The 14,741-nt window shown below is 43.9% G+C and overlaps 1 protein-coding gene across 2 annotated transcripts in view; it reads left to right on the top strand.

The window, feature by feature from the left end:
• Positions 1 to 14,741, top strand: part of ppp4r1l (protein phosphatase 4, regulatory subunit 1-like) — a 150,316-nt gene that overhangs the window by 116,835 nt on the left and 18,740 nt on the right. The window lies entirely within an intron of this gene.

The raw sequence follows: 14,741 nt of genomic DNA, 5'->3' as shown, positions 1-14,741 counted from the left end.
CACAGGCCTCCAGTTTGAAAAACAACTCTCTACAGCCACCCTCTGGTTTCTGTGAAGAAACCAATTTTGTATCCATTTAGATACCTCACCCTGGATCCTGTGAGATTTAACTTTATGCAATAACCTACCATGCGGTACCTTGGCAAAGGCCTTGCTAAAGTCTATGTAGACAACATCAACTGCACTGCCTTCATCTATCCTCTTGGTGACCCCTTCAAAAAACTCAATTAAATTTGAGACATGATTTTCCACTCACAAAGCCATGTTGACTGTCCCTTGCATCTCTAAATGCCTGTAGATCCTGTCTCTCAAAATACCTTCCAACAATTTACCCATCACAGATGTGAGGCTAACTGGCCTGTAGTTCCCAGGTTTTCCCTACAGCCCTTTAAAGCACTATCTTAAAGCTCACTGAATTGTGGTCACTGTTCCTCACCTGCTCCCTGACTGAAATTGGTGAGGCCGCAGCTGGAGTACTGTGTGCAGTTTTGGGCGCCGCACCTGCGCAAGGATATTTTGGCCCTGGAGGGAGTGCAGAGGAGGTTTACTAGGCTGATACCGGAGTTGAGGGGATTGAGCTATGAGGAGAGGCTGAATAAACTAGGCTTGTACTCGTTAGAGTTTAGAAGAATGAGGGGAGATCTCATTGAGACGTATAAGATGATGAATGGGATGGATAGGATAGAGGTGGAGAGACTCTTCCCGCTCAAAAAAGACAGTAGGACTAGGGGGCACAGCCTCAAGATAAAGGGGAGGCGGTTTAGAACGGAGTTGAGGAGGAACTTCTTCACTCAAAGGGTGGTGAATCTCTGGAATTCTCTGCCCGTTGAAGTGGTGGAGGCTGCCTCGCTAAATGTTTTTAAGAAGCGGGTTGATGGGTTCTTGATAAGAGAGGGGATTAAGGGTTATGGGGAGAGGGCGGGAAAGTGGAACTGAGCCACAACAGATCAGCCATGATCTTATTGAATGGCGGGGCAGGCTCGAAGGGCTAGATGGCCTACTCCTGCTCCTATTTCTTATGTTCTTATGTTCTTATGAAACATCGACCACCTGACCGGGCTCATTCCCCAGTGCCTGGGATCCAGTACAGCCCCTTCCCTCTTTGGACTATCTACATACTGTTTCAGGAAGCCCTCCTAGATGTTCCTTATAAACTCTACCCCACCCACGCCCCTAGCACTAAGTGAGTCCTAGTCAATATGGGGGAAGTTAAAATCTCCCACCACAACAACCCTGTTACTTTTACACCTTGCCAAAATCTGCCTGCATATCTGTTCATCTTCCCACTGGCTGTTGGGAGGCCGATAGTAAACCTCAACATTGTGCTACATCGTTCTTATTCCTGAGCTCCACCCATACTGCCTTGATGTATAAGCCCTACAAGGTGTCCTCCCACAATAGATACTCCCCTTAACTAGTAGTGCAACTTCGCCTCCTCTTTTACATGCCCCTCTATCCCACTTGAAACATCTGTATTGTGGAATGTTAAACTACTAATCCTTTCCTTCCCTTAATCATCCATAAAGGGCTGGGAAAATTCAGTCCTATGAATTTACTGAAGCTGGAAGGCCTAGAATCTAGTTTGTAAACAGTCATGACAGTTTGAAAGCAGCATAATATAATATTCTATTAGAAGTTGCCTCTAATTTTACTTTTGTGCATAATCTTTGTGAATTAAACCAGATTATAGGTTTAACCTGTGGGTGGCATACCCCTTATTTTTCTGTCATCCAGATAATAGCCATGGTGGGAACTGCATATATACCCAGTATCAGCACATGAAGATTTTGATTTGATTTGAGTTATTATTGTCATATGTATTAATATACAGTGAAAAGTATTGTTTCTTGCGCACTATACAGACAAAGCATACCGTTTATAGAGAAGGGAACGAGACAGTGCAGAACATAGTGTTACAGTCATAGCTAAGGTGTAGAAAAAGATCAACTTAGTGCGAGGTAGATCCATTCAAAAATCTGATGGCAGCAGGGAAGAAGCTGTTCTCGAGTCGGTTGGAACATGACCTCAGACTTCTGTATCTTTTTCCCAATTAAAGAACAAAGAAAATCACAGCACAGGAACAGGCCCTTCGGCCCTCCAAGCCTGCACCAACCATGCTGTCCGACTTAACTAAAAACCCCCTACCCTTCCAGGGACTATATCCCTCTATTCCCATCCTAGTCGTGTATTTGTCAAGATACCCCTTAAAAGTCACTACCGTATCCACTTCCATTACCTTCCAGGCACCCACTACTCTCTGTGTAAAAAATCTGCCTCATACATCTCCTTTAAAGTTTGCCCTTCGCACCTTAAACCTCTGCCCCCGAGTTATTAGCTCTTCCACCCTGAGAAAAAGCTTCTATCTACTCTGCCCATCCCCCTCATAATCCTGTAGACTTCTATCAGGTCACCCTCTCAACTCCGTCATTCCAGTGAGAACAAACCAAGTTTCTCCGACCTCTCCTCATAGCTAAATGTCCTCCATACCAGGCAACATCCTGTTAAATCTTTTCTGTACCCTCTCCAAAGCCTCCTCATCCTTCTGGTAGTGTGGCGACCAAAATTGAACATAATATTCCAAATGCAGCCGAACTAAGGTTCTATAAAGCTGCAACATGACTTGCCAATTTTTAAATTCGGTGCCCAGGCTGATGAAGGCAAGTATGCCGCGTGCCTTCTTGTCTACCTTCTCCACCTACATTGCCACTTTCAGTGACTTGTGTACCTGTACATCCAGATCCCTTTGCCTATCAATACCCTTAAGGGTTCTGCCATTTACTGGATATTTCCTGTCTATATTAGACCTTCCAAAATGCGTTACCTCACATTTATCCGGATTAAACTCTATCTGCCATCTTTCCGCCTAAGTCTCCAACTGATCTATAACCTGCTGTATCCTCTGATGTTCCTCAACGCTATCCACAAATCCATCAACCTTTGTTTGCAAACTCACTAATCAATCCAGTTACATTTTCCTCCAAAACAATACAGCAAAGATCCCAGCACTGATCCCTGAGGAACGCCATTTGTCACAGTCCTCCATTCAGAATCGCACCCTTCCACTGCTACCCTCTGTCTTCTTTGGCTGAGCCAGTTTTGTATCCACATTGCCAGCTCACCCCTGATCCCATGTGACTTCACCTTCTGCACCAGTCTGCCATAAGGGACCTTGTCAAAGGCCTTACTGAAGCCTATGTCAACAACATCCACTGCCCTACCCTCATCAATCATCATCTTCACTTCCTTGAAAAGTTCGATCAAGTTCGTGAGACACAACCTCTCCTTCACAAAACCATGTTGCCTCTGACTACTTCGTCCACTTACTTCCAAGCGAGAATAAATCCTGTCTCGCAGAATCCTCTCCAATAATTTCCCTACCACTGATGTAAGGCTCACCAGCCTGTAATTACCTGAATTATTCTTGCTACCGTTCTTAAACAAAGGAGCAGCATTGGCTATTTTCCAATCCTCTGGGACCTCCCGTGTAGCCAGTGAGGATAAAAAGATTTCTCTGAAGGCCCCAGCAATTTCCTCCCTTGCTCCTCTCAGTATTCTGGGGTATACTTGTCCAGCTTAATGTTTCTCAAGAACCCCACACCACCACCTTTTTGATTTCAACATGACTCAAACTATCTACACATCCTTTCCCAGACTCAACAGCCACCATGTCCTTCTGTTTGGTGAATACTGACGCAAAGTACTCCTTTAATACCTCGCCCATTTCCTCTGGCTCCACGCATAGATTCCCTTCCCTGTCCTTGAGTGGGCCAACCCTCTTCCTGGTTACCTTCTTGCTCTTTATATATGTATAAAAAGCCTTGGGATTTTTCTTAATCCTGCTGGCCAATGCTTTTTCATGATCCCCTTTTAGCTCTCCTTACTCCTTGCTTAAGTTTGTTTCTACTTTCCTTGTATTCCACACTTGCTTCATGTGTTCCCAGCCTCCTAGCTTTGACAAATGCTTCCATTTTCTCTTTGACTAAGCTCACAATATCTCTTGTTATCCAAGATTCCCAAAGCTTGCCATACTCGTCTTTCATCCTTACAAGAATATGCTGGTCCTGAATCCCTATCAACTTAAACTTGAAAGTCTCCCACATGCCAGATTTGACCTCAAACATCTGCCCCCAGTCTACATTCTTCAGTTCCTGCCTAATATTGTTGTAATTATCCTTCTCCCAATTTAGCACCTTCACTTTAGCACCTTAACTTATCTCTATTCATCAGTACCTTAAAGCTTACTGAATTGTGATCACTGCTCCCCTACTGAGACATGGACCACCTGGCCAGGCTCATTTCCCAATACCAAATCCAGTATGGCCCTTTCCCTAGTTGGACTATCTACATACTGTTTCAGGAAGCCCTCCTGGATGCTCCTTACAAACTTTGCCCCACCCACTAAATGAGTCCCAGTCAATATAGGGGAAATTAAAATCTCCCACCACAACAATCCTGTTACTTGTACACCTTGCCAAAATCTGCTTACATAGCTGTTCCTCTATCTCCCGTTGGCAATTCAGTGGTCTGTAGTAAATGCCCAACATTGTGACTACATCTTTCCTGTTCCTGAGCTCTGCCCATATTGCCTGGCTGTATGAGCCCTCCGAGGTGCCCTCCCGGAGTACAGCTGTGATATTCTCCTTAACCAGTCATGCAACTCCCCCACCCCTTTTACATCCTCTTCTATCCTGCCTGAAACATCTATATCCTGGGATATTAAGCTGCCAATCCTGTCCTTCCCTTAACCTAGTCTCTGTAATGGCAACAAATCATAGTTTCTAGTACTAATCCAAGCTCTAGGTTCAGCTGCCTTACCTGTTACACTTCCTGCATTGAAACAGATGCACTTCAGTCCACCAGACCCTCTTTGATTAGCAATCCCAACCTGCCTTTGTTTCTCTGAGTCTTACTGGCCCTACTGTCTGGTGGAAGGTAGAACAGAGTATGTCCGAGGTGCATTGGGTCCTTAATTGTTTTGGCTGCTTTTCCAATGCAGTGGGATGTATAGACAGTGTCAGTGGGTGGGAGGCTGGTTTGAGTGATGGATTGGGCTTCGATCACAACCTTTTTGTAGTTTTTTTGTGGTCTTGGACAGAGCAGGAGCCGTACCAAGCTATCTATCTAGCTCTGCCTAACTTGCCACAACATTGGTTATCTTTGATTAGCTGTAAGCTAAGTTTGGACAACACGTTTAAAATACAGTATGTGAATCATACTGTCCCATGGCCTTTAGGATAATTTGTCATCTTTGAATTTTGAGCGTGATAGTTTGAAAAGGCAATTCTTAGCATCATTCCCCTTTGGGTAGGAAAATCCCAGAGCAGAAACTGTTGGACTCAGCAAGCTGAGAAAGATAAAAATTCACTGGGGTGTCTATTTCAACTTTACATGTAATCCTCAGAGCCCCTTGATTCATGTCTTTGTAGGCATTAAGTATGCAAGTATTGTTGCAAAGTTGGTATTTGTGGAATTATAAAATTTGTAAAATGCTTGGGGGAAAAGCATTCGTAATTCTGTTAGGTGATGCTCTATCTGGGCTTAGAGATTTTAAAAAACTGCAAGTGCATAGAGAACCCAAAATGAAACATTAGTATCAAAAGGCCATGCAGCAGTTTTACCCAGACAACAGGTTTTGAATTTAGCCACTCAGTTTGAATCAGGCACTTAGATACCAACAATCTATTAAATTTAAATCTGATGGTTTTGGCAACCTAGGAGCAGTCCTCTTGTGGGGGATACTGATATGTCATTGTGGATATAAAAGGAAGGGGACTGGGGGATAAGGATAGAGAGCAATTGCCACCTGCCAGAGTTAACAGCTATCAGCTCCAGAGAGAGAGAATTGCTGACTCTCATAGCTTTGTTTATGTCTCAGAGAAAGCACTCTTAAGTAGCAAAGGTACCAAAGAAAAAAGCGGTTCCAGACAGAAGAATCAACCGAGAAGGCCCAATATTTCCCAAAAGACACCAAACTTCTTTGTAATTTAAAGAGTGACTGAATTCTATTTTGTTAATGAGTGGGAATTGAATTTATCTGAACTGCATACCATTAGAATCCTGTTTATTCGGGAATAGTTAATAGCTAGAAAGGATTTATTCAGTTTGTTAATAGTTTATTAACTTGTTCATTGTTAGGTAAATAAATTGTTAGTTGTTGATTTTGGAGAGAGTGTCAGGGATTTATTTTGATGTAACCACTAAAAGTTGCTGAACAGCAGGTTGTACCATTTCACACTCATTTCTTACAGATATAGAGCAAGGTTCTCCTCTTTGGGTGGTTAGGTATTAATTCTTGGAGGGGGGATCCATCTCTCTTTATAATAGATTGGGGGTTCAGGTTTGGGATTTGAACAGCACTAAGTAAACCTAAGTGAGAAGTGGAAAATCTGTTTAATTTCAGTTATTTGTTTGTCAGTTAAATCAAAAGTGGGGAAATAGCTCTGAACATTGCTAACGGCATTCTGGGGGTCGAAAATGCTTCCAAAATTTCCCGAGACAGTTTAGAAAGACAAAAAAAAGACACTTCTAGAATTAACGAACAGTCTAAAATTGGGTTTAACCAGGGATGTTAATAAAGCTGAAATCGTAATGGAGTTAGCCAAGCATTTAGGTATTTCAGAAAAACAGTCACGTGCTGTGGAGTTAGAAAAAATTTAATTGCAAATGAAACAATTGGAATTAGAAAGTGAACTTAAAAGGCTGGAGTTAGAAGAAAGAAAGACGGAAAGAGAGAGGAAGGCCCCAGCAGATGAAAGGGAAAAAGAATTCAAAGAAAAGGAAAGCAAGAGGGAAGAAAGAGAGAGGAAGGCCCTCACAGAAAATAAAGAAAGGGAAAGATTGTTTGAGTTGGAAAAGATGAAGATGGAACTTGAAACAAAAAGACTTCAAATGACAGAAGTAAAAGTAAAAAGGTAGAAGTGATGATTAGCAAACTTATCGTAGCCAACTACCTGGTAGGGATATATGTAAATATGTCCAAACATTACCAAACGTTGATGAAAAAGATGCAGAAGTCTTTTTCATTTCATTTGAGAAATTGGTTACACAGCTGAAATGGCCAGAGGAGTAATGTTAATTCAAACCAAGTTGGTAGGCAGGGTTACTGAGATGTTTGCAGCACCCCTAAAGAAGGTGTCAGGAAAATATGAAGAAGTGAAGGAGACTCTATTGAGTGCCTACAATTTGGTGCCAGAAGCAGAAATGTAAGAAGGAAACAGGTCAGACTTGTATCGAGTTTGAAAGAATTCAACAGAGCAACTTTGATAAATGGGTGAAAGCATTAAAGACAGAAAAGACATATGAGGCTCTTAGATATATTATTCTGCTGGAGGAGTTTAAAAACTAACTTCCAGAAGTGATAAGAACTCATGTTGAAGAACAAAATGTTGGAACAACGAGAAAAACTACAGAGATGGCAGATGAATATACATTCGTGTATAGATTGAATCTTGTTTCCAACACCAATTTGATTCCATGAAGGATATAAATTGGGAAAGAGGAAGATCCTTCAATGAAAAACAAAAAGTAGATTACACTGGGAACAGTTTACCACATGTGAAAAAAGACATGGGTGGAAAAGTGGTGAAAGACCTCTGGTGTTTTCAATATAATGAGGTGGGATTGAGAGCGTGGTAATCTATGGAATAAATGGAGAGAGGAGTAGTGTTCCCCTGTGCAAGATAAGGCTAGAAAGTCCAATCAAGACTGGGGAAGTGATAGTGGGAGTGGTCGAAAACTTGGTGGTGGCTTAAGAAAAGCACTGGGAAAAAGGATTTGGTTAAAGAGGCACAACCAATGGGATTAGTTAAGCCAGTGAAGGAAATTCCAAGGGAAGTTGAGAAGCTGAAGGAGAGTGAACAGCCTAGACACTGCTGGATAGTGAGATAGTGCCCAATCTTCTCAGAAACTTTGCCCATGTGGGTAAGGTTTACTCAGGTAGAATAGGAGTAGACAAAAAAGTGAAAATATTCAGAGATACAGGAGCTAGTTTGTCTCTAATAGTATGAGATGAAAATATTTGCACTCCTGAAATATTGCCTGAGAGCGTGATAATCTATGGAATACTTGGAGAAGGGGGTAGTGTTCCATGTGCAAGATGAAGCTAGAAAGTCCAATCAAGACTGAGGAAATGATAGTGGGAGTGATAGAAAACTTGGCTATTCCAGGGATACAGATTATTCTTGGAAACGATATAAGCAGGTGGGCATGATGCCCATTATAGTGGAAAAGCCAAAAGAAACCCAGGGAACTGAGAAGTTAAAAGAAAAATACCCTGGAATTTTTCTGGACTGTGTGGTGACAAGATCCGATGTGGATATGCCGATGTTGGACTGGGGTAAACACAGTAAAAAGTCTGACAACACCAGGTTTCAGTCCAACTGATTTATTTGATAGTAAACTCACAAGCTTTCGGGTTAGCCCCTTCGTCAGGTGAATGGAGAGTTCTGGCCTCAGACAGAGCATATAAAGCACAGACAGTTTACAGATTACTGATTAGAGTGCGAATCTTTACACCTAACCTGCTGTTCAAGTCTTAAAGTGGCTAACAATGTGTGTGGAAGGAGCACTGATCACAGGTTAAAGAGATGTGTATTGTCTCCAGACAGTACAGTGAGTGAGGTTTTGCAAACCCAGGCAAGTCACGGGGGTTACAGATAGTGCGACATGAACCCAAGATCCCCATTGAGACCGTCCTCGTGTGCGGAACTTGGCTATCAGTCTCTGCTCAGCAACTCTGTGCTGTTGTGTGTTGTGAAGGCCGCCTTGGAGAATGCTTACCCGAAGGTCAGAGGCTGAATGCCTGTGACCACTCAAGTGTTCGCCAACAGGAAGGGAACAGTCTTGCCTGGTGATTGTCGAGCGATTGACGCTACGACAACGGATGAATGAACATCGCTCGACAATCACCAGGCAAGACTGTTCCCTTCCTGTTGGCGAACACTTGAGTGGTCACAGGCATTCAGCCTCTGACCTTCGGGTGAGCATTCTCCAAGGTGGCCTTCACGACACACAACAGCGCAGAGTTGCTGAGCAGAGACTGATAGCCAAGTTCCACACACATGAGGACGGTCTCAACGGGGATCTTGGATTCATGTCGCACTATCTGTAACCCCTGTGACTTGCCTGGGTTTGCAAAACCTCACTCACTATACTGTCTGGAGACAATACACATCTCTTTAACCTGTGATCAGTGCTCCTTCCACACACATTGTTAGCCACTTTAAGACTTGAACAGCAGGTTAGGTGTAAAGATTCGCATTCTAATCAGTAATCTGTAAACTGTCTGTGCTTTATATGCTGTGTCTGAGGCCAGAACTCTCCATTCACCTGATGAAGGGGCTAACCCGAAAGCTAGTGAATTTACTATCAAATAAATCGGTTGGACTGAAACCTGGTGTTGTCAGACTTTTTACTGTGACAAGATCCCACAGCCATAAGTTAGAACAGGAAGGGAGAATAAAAGAGAAGAATGAAGGAGTGGAGGTTCAGCTATCTGACACTCTGTTTGATGAGATAGTAAAGGAAAAATCTAAGCAGGTAGAGGATCAGGCACAGGTGTTTAGTTCTGAAAGATTAATGGAGTTACAACAGAAAGGTGAGATGATGAAGGATTTATATCATAAAGCCTACTCAGAAAAGGAATCCGAGTGTACTGCAGAGTGCTGTTAATTTAAGGATCAAATCTTAAGGTGGAAATGGAGACCTTGGCAGGTTAGTGCAGTTGAGAAATGAGTGGAAGTTCACCAGATTGTGTTGTTGGTAGAATACAGACAGGAAGTATTGTGGATAGCACACGCATTACCTGTAGGAGGTCATCTAGGAGTGAGGAAGACAACATCCACTGCCCTGCCCTCATCAATCATCTTCTTCACTTCCTTGAAAAACCCAATCAAGCTAGTGAGACATGACCTCCCCTTCACAAAACCGTGTTGCCTGTCGCTAATATGTCCAATTATTTCCAAGTGCGAGTAAATCCTGTCTTGAAGAATCCTCTCCAATAATTTTGCTACTACTGATGCAAGGCTCGCTGGCCTGTAATTATCTGGATTACTCTTGCTACGCTTATTAAACAAAAGAACAACATTGCTATTCTCCAATCCTCTGGGACCTTTCCTGTAAGAATTCTCACAACACCAGGTTAAAGTCCAAAAGGTTTATTTGGTAGCAAAAGCCACTAGCTTTCAGAACGTTGGTTGCCCCTTCGTCAGGTGAGTGGCCCACTCACATGACGAAGGGGCAGCCAACCTCCAAAAGCTAGTGGCTTCTGCTAGCAAATAAACCTGTTGGACTTTAACCTGGTGTTGTGAGATTTTTAACTGTGTTTACCCCAGTCCAGTGCCACCATCTCCACATCATGACCTCCCCTGTAGCCAGTGAGGATACAAAGAGTTCTCTTGAGGGCGCAGCAATCGTTACCCTTTCCTCTCTCAGTATTGTGAGGGAAAATTCCATCAGGCCCTGGGGACTTGTCTCCCTTAATATTCCTCAAGAATCCCAGTACCATCTCCTTTTTGATCTCAATATGACTCAAACTATCTACACACCCATTCCCAGATTCATCAGCCAACAAGTCCTTCTCTTTGGTGAATACTGACGTAAAGTACTCATTTAATACTTCACCCATTTCCTCTGGCTCCATGCATAGTTTCCCTCCGGCTCCATGCATAGTTTCCCTCCTCTGTCCTTGAGTGGGCTAACCCTCTCTCTGGCTACCCTCTTGCTCTTTATATATGTATAAAAAGCCTTGGGATTTTCCTGCTGGCCAATGATTTTTCGTGACCTCTTCTAGCCCTCCTTACTCCTTGCTTAAGTTTCTTTCTATTTTCCTTATATTACACACATGCTTCGTGTGCTCCAGGCCGCCTAGCCTTGATAAATGCTTCCTTTTTCTATTTGACTATGCTCATAACATCTCTCGTTACCTAAGGTTCCCAAAACTTGCCATACTTATCCTTCATCCTTACAAGAATGTGCTGGTCCTGAATCCCTATCAATTTGCATTTGAAAGCCTCTCACGTGCCAGATGTTGATTTTCTCTCAAACATCTGTCCCCAATCTACATTCTTTAGTTCCTGTCTAATATTGTTGTAATTAGCCTTCCCCCACCTTTAGCACCTTCACTTGAGGACTACACTTTTCTTATCCATCATTATAAAGCTTACTGAATTGTGGTTGCTGTTCCTGAACTGCTCCCCTACTGAAACATCAACTATCTGGTTGGGCTCATTCCCCAATATCAGGTCCAGTATAGCCCCTTCTCTAGTTGGACTATCTACATGCTGTTTCAAGAATGGATGCTCCTTACAAATTCTGCCCCATTCACGCCGCTAGCACTAAATGAGTCCCAGTGTAGGGAAAGTTAAAGTCTCTCACCAGAACAACCCTGTTACTTTTACACCTTGCCAAAATTTGGCTGCATATCTGTTTCTTTATCTCCCGCTGGCTGTTGGGTGGGCTATAGTAAACCCCTAACATTGTGACTACATCCTTCCTATTCCTTCCTATTGTATGGTGTACTGGCCTTCATTGTATGGTGTATTGGCCTTCATTAATCGAGGGATTGAGTTTAGGAGTCGGGAAGTAATGCTGCAACTTTATAAGTCCCTTGTCAGGCCCCACTTGGAGTACTGTGCGCAGTCCTGGTCGCCTCACTATAGGAGGGACGTAGAAGCTATTGAAAGGGTGCAGAGGAGATTTACAAGGATGTTGCCTGGATTGGGAGGCATGCCTTATGAAGATAGGTTGAGGGAACTAGGACTCTTCTCCCCGGAGTGGCATAGGTTGAGATGACCTGATAGAGGTTTATAAAATGTTGAGAGGAATAGATAGGGTAGATTCTCAGAGGCTATTTCCCCGGGTTGAAATGGCCGCTACGAGAGGACGCAGATTTATGGTGCAGGGAAGCAAGTACAGAGGTGATGTTAGGGGTAAGTTTTTCACTCAGAGGGTGGTGAGTGAATGGAATCGGCTGCCGTCAGTTTTGGTGGAGGCGAACTCGCTGGGGTCTTTTAAAAGACTTCTGGATGAGTATATGGGATTTAATGGGATTGGGGGTTATAGATAGGTCTATGGATTGGTAGGTATTGATATGATCGGCGCAACTTGTGGACCGAAGGGCCTGTTTGTGCTGTTATGTTCTATGTTCTATTCCTGAACTCCTACCCATAAATTGTGCGGAGGGTGTGGAGAGTCTGCAGAAGGATCTAGATAGGCTGGGCGAATGGGCCAGGAAATGGCAAATGGAATTTAATGTTGGCAAGTGTGAGGTGGTCCACTTTGGTAGGAAGAATGGTAGGAAGGACTATTACTTACGTGGCGAAAAACTGCAGCAGGCGACGGTGCAGAGGGACCTCGGGGTCCTTGTGCATGAGTCGCAAAAACCCAGCTTGCAGGTGCAGCAGGTGGTCAGGAAGGCGAATGGGATGCTGGCCTTCATAGCGAGGGGGATTGAATATAAAAGTAGGGAGGTCTTGCTGCAGCTGTATAGGGCATTGGTGAGGCCGCAGCTGGAGTACTGTGTGCAGTTTTGGGTGCCGCACCTGCGCAAGGATATTTTGGCCCTGGAGGGAGTGCAGAGGAGGTTTACTAGGCTGATACCGGAGTTGAGGGGATTGAGCTATGAGGAGAGGCTGAATAAACTAGGCTTGTACTCGTTAGAGTTTAGAAGAATGAGGGGAGATCTCATTGAGACGTATAAGATGATGAATGGGATGGATAGGATAGAGGTGGAGAGACTCTTCCCGCTCAAAAAAGACAGTAGGACTAGGGGGCACAGCCTCAAGATAAAGGGGAGGCGGTTTAGAACGGAGTTGAGGAGGAACTTCTTCACTCAAAGGGTGGTGAATCTCTGGAATTCTCTGCCCGTTGAAGTGGTGGAGGCTGCCTCGCTAAATATTTTTAAGAAGCGGGTTGATGGGTTCTTGATAAGAGAGGGGATTAAGGGTTATGGGGAGAGGGCGGGAAAGTGGAACTGAGCCACAACAGATCAGCCATGATCTTATTGAATGGCGGGGCAGGCTCGAAGGGCTAGATGGCCTACTCCTGCTCCTATTTCTTATGTTCTTATGTTCTTATATTGCCTAGCTGCATGAGCCCTCGGAGGTGTCCTCCCGCAGTACAGCTGTGATATTCTGCTTATGATGTGGGTATGCCGGCGTTGGACTGGCGTAAACACAGTAAAAAGTCTGACAACAGGTTTTAGTCCAACCTATTTATTTGATAATATTCTCACAAGCTTTCGAGGGGTTACCCTCTTCGTCAGGTGAATGGAGAGTTCTGGCCTCAGACAGAGCATATAAAGCACAGACAGTTTAGAGATTACTGATTAAAATGCGAATCCTTACACCTAACCTGCTGTTCAAGACCTGAAGTGGCTGACAATGTGAGTGGTAGGAGCACTGATCACAGTTTAAAGAGATGTGTATTGTCTCCAGACAGTACAGTAAGTGAGGTTTTGCAAACCCAGGCAAGTCATGGGGGTTACAGATAGTGCGACGGTCTCAACAGGGATCTTGGGTTCATGTCGCACTATCTGTAACCCCCATGACTTGCCTGGGTTTGCAAAACCTCACTTACTGTACTGTCTGGAGACAATACACATCTCTTTAAACTGTGATCAGTGCTCCTACCACTCACATTGTCAGCCACTTCAGGTCTTGAACAGCAGGTTAGGTGTAAGGATTCGCATTTTAATCAGTAATCTCTAAACTGTCTGTGCTTTATATGCTCTGTCTGAGGCCAGAACTCTCCATTCACCTGACGAAGAGGGTAACCCCTCGAAAGCTTGTGAGAATATTATCAAATAAATAGGTTGGACTAAAACCTGGTGTTGTCAGACTTTTTACTATATTCTGCTTAACCAGTAGTGCAATTCCCCCATTTCTTTTACATACCCCTCTATCCCACCTGAAACATTTTATTCTGGAATGTTAAACTGCCAATCCTATCCTTCCCTTAACTAAGCCTCTGTAATTGCAACATCATAGTTCCTAATACTAATCCAAGCTGTAAGTTCATCTCCTTACCTGTTACACTTCTCACAGTGAAACAAATGCATTTTGATTAGCAACTACACTCTGCCTGCTCTTTCTCTGAATCTTACTGGCTCCCGTGTGGCACTTGCAAATCTCCTGGCCAGAATATTTATGTCTTTCCAGTATGGACGCAACCCGTCCTTCTGCTGCTGCTACAGCACTTCATCACTCATGCTACTTAGGCATTAATACCAGTATGTACCATGATCTCTGGCATGATCACCCTCTCCCTTCAAAATGCTTTCTGCCCATTCAGAGGCATCCTGGATCCTGACACCAGGGAGGCAACATACCATCCTGGAGTCTCTTTCACATGCACAGAAGTGCCTATCTGCACCCCTAACTACAGAGTCCCCTATAACTATTGCTCTTGTGCTCTTTGTACCTCCCTCCCTGCTTAACAGCAGAGCCAGCCTTGGTGCCACTGCTCTGGCCGCTGCTGCTGTTATCCCTGGAAAGGCCATCCCCCTCCTCCCAGCAGTATCCAAAATGATATACTTGTTAGAGAGGGGGATGACCATAGGGGATTCCTGCACTGACTGCCCCTTCTAGCGGTTACCCATCTATCTGCCTGCATCTTGGGTGTGACCACATTTCTAAAGCTCCTATCTATGATGCTTTCCGCCACCTTCATGATCCTAAATGCATCCAGCTGTTGCTCCAACCTATCCATGCAGTCTGTAAGGAGTTGCAATTGGGTGCCCTTCC

The sequence above is a fragment of the Carcharhinus amblyrhynchos genome, chromosome 16 (genome assembly GCF_965287045.1).
Source record: "Carcharhinus amblyrhynchos chromosome 16, sCarAmb.v2.hapA, whole genome shotgun sequence".
Classification (NCBI taxonomy): Eukaryota; Metazoa; Chordata; class Chondrichthyes; order Carcharhiniformes; family Carcharhinidae; genus Carcharhinus; species Carcharhinus amblyrhynchos.
The sequence above is the reverse complement of the archived record's forward strand: the minus strand, read 5'-3'. Positions and strand labels throughout refer to the sequence as shown.